Source organism: Alosa sapidissima, chromosome 21 (assembly GCF_018492685.1).
Source record: "Alosa sapidissima isolate fAloSap1 chromosome 21, fAloSap1.pri, whole genome shotgun sequence".
NCBI classification, from domain to species: Eukaryota; Metazoa; Chordata; class Actinopteri; order Clupeiformes; family Clupeidae; genus Alosa; species Alosa sapidissima.
Window position 1 is genome coordinate 1,729,264 of NC_055977.1, and position 2,500 is coordinate 1,731,763.

Genomic DNA, 2,500 nt, shown 5'->3' on the forward strand with positions numbered 1-2,500 from the left:
TGCTGTGTGTGTTTGTGTGTGCATCATTTGTGGCAATGCACATGTGTGTGTGTGTGTGTGTGTGTGTGTGTGTGTGTGGAAGGCCACTTTTGGGTTCTTTGAGGAAACACTCGTAACTCTCGCTCTAGTGTACTGAGGCGCTGTGGGCTTCGTTCTCTGTTTCGCTTTCATGTCTCTGTTACAAGAGGGCTGATAATCTGCGGTACTCTAATCTCAGAGGGGTTTCTCTGTTACAAGAGGGCTGATAATCTGCGGTACTCTTATCACAGGGGGGCATTTCTCTGTTACAAGAGGGCAAATAATCTGCGGTACTCTTATTACAGAGGGGCAGTTATCGCTTCAGTCTTCTATAGCAGAGAGGCAGTTTGACGACAGGTGTCATGTCATTGTCTTGTAAAGCTGCATATTGCTGTTGTGTTTGGGTTACTGAGCTGAGGACCTGTGCTTATTTGGGGTTTGATGTGTGTGTATGTATCTCTCTCTCTGTGTTTGTGTGTGTGTGAGGACCTGTGCTCATTTGGGGTTTGATGTGTGTGTATGTATCTCTCTCTCTGTGTGTGTGTGTGTGTGTGTGAGGACCTGTGCTCATTTGGGGTTTGATGTGTGTGTATGTATCTCTCTCTCTCTCTGTGTGTGTGTGAGGACCTGTGCTCATTTGGGGTTTGATGTGTGTGTATGTATGTTTCTCTCTCTCTCTCTCTCTCTCTCACTGTGTGTGTGTGTGTGAGGACCTGTGCTCATTTGGGGTTTGATGTGTGTGTGTGTATGTATCTCTCTTTCTGTGTGTATGTGTGTGTGAGGAACTGTGCTCATTTGGGGTTTGATGTGTGTGTATGTATGTTTCTCTCTCTCGCTCTCTCGCTCTCTCTCTCTCTGTGTGTGTGTGTGTGTGTGTGAGGACCTGTGCTCATTTGGGGTTTGATGTGTGTGTATGTATGTTTCTCTCTCTCTCTCTCTCTGTGTGTGTGTGTGTGAGGACCTGTGCTCATTTGGGGTTTGATGTGTGTGTGTATGTATCTCTCTTTCTGTGTGTGTGTGTGTGAGGAACTGTGCTCATTTGGGGTTTGATGTGTGTGTATGTATGTTTCTCTCTCTCTCTCTCTCTCTCTCTGTGTGTGTGTGTGTGTGTGAGGACCTGTGCTCATTTGGGGTTTGATGTGTGTGTATGTATCTCTCTCTCTCTGTGTGTGTGTGTGTGTGAGGACCTGTGCTCATTTGGGGTTTGATGTGTGTGTATGTATCTCTCTCTCTGTGTGTGTGTGTGAGGACCTGTGCTCATTTGGGGTTTGATGTGTGTGTATGTATCTCTCTCTCTCTGTGTGTGTGTGTGTGTGTGAGGACCTGTGCTCATTTGGGGTTTGATGTGTGTGTATGTATCTCTCTCTCTGTGTGTGTGTGTGTGTGTGTGTGAGGACCTGTGCTCATTTGGGGTTTGATGTGTGTGTGTGTATGTATCTCTCTCTCTGTGTGTGTGTGTGAGGACCTGTGCTCATTTGGGGTTTGATGTGTGTGTATGTATCTCTCTCTCTGTGTGTGTGTGTGTGTGTGTGAGGACCTGTGCTCATTTGGGGTTTGATGTGTGTGTATGTATCTCTCTCTCTCTCTGTGTGTGTGTGTGTGTGAGGACCTGTGCTCATTTGGGGTTTGATGTGTGTGTATGTATCTCTCTCTCTCTCTCTGTGTGTGTGTGTGGGGACCTGTGCTCATTTGAGGTTTGATTACTGACTATGAACTGTGGACTGTATGCCTATACAGAACTTTGAATAGACTAGATGTAGAAGTATGTGTATGTATCTCTCTCTCTCTCTGTGTGTGTGTGTGTGTGTGTGTGTGTGAGGACCTGTGCTCATTTGGGGTTTGATGTGTGTGTATGTTTCTCTCTTTCTCTCTCTCTCTCTCTGTGAGGACCTGTGCTCATTTGGGGTTTGATGTGTGTGCATGAACTGTGGACTGTATGCCTATACAGAACTTTGAATAGACTAGATGTAGAAGTGTGTGTATGTATCTCTCTTTCTGTGTGTGTGTGTGTGTGTGTGTGTGGACAGTGAAGTTGTAGAGGAGTTTACCTGTAACTGTAACTATAACTGTAATCTCTGTCTCTCTGCTGTGGTATCTCTGGCTGAGTGTACGTGTGTGTGTGTGTGTATGTGTGTGTGTGTGTGTGTGTGTGTGTGTGTGTGTGTCTGCTGTGGTATCTCTGGCTGGAGCTGGAGCCCAAAATATCCATCTCTCATCTTTCCTTCATCGATATGCAGCACAGCACTCCTCCGAGAGACAGGCACTTTAGGTCAGGAGTGGGTGTGTGCTCTTGTGTAACACACACTAACACACACACACACACACACACACACACACACATTAGGCTTGGAGTTATATATATTATATAACAGCCCTCTGCTATCTGTTCCGCTGGACCTCTCCAGCATGGTGTATGTGTGTGTGTGTGCGTGTGTGTGTGTGTGAGTGCATTTTGCCCAAGCTTCAGTCGTATGGAAATTTA

At 46.2% G+C, this 2,500-nt stretch overlaps 1 protein-coding gene across 1 annotated transcript in view; it reads left to right on the top strand.

The window, feature by feature from the left end:
• ripor2 (RHO family interacting cell polarization regulator 2) overlaps positions 1-2,500 on the top strand; it is a 79,721-nt gene that overhangs the window by 482 nt on the left and 76,739 nt on the right.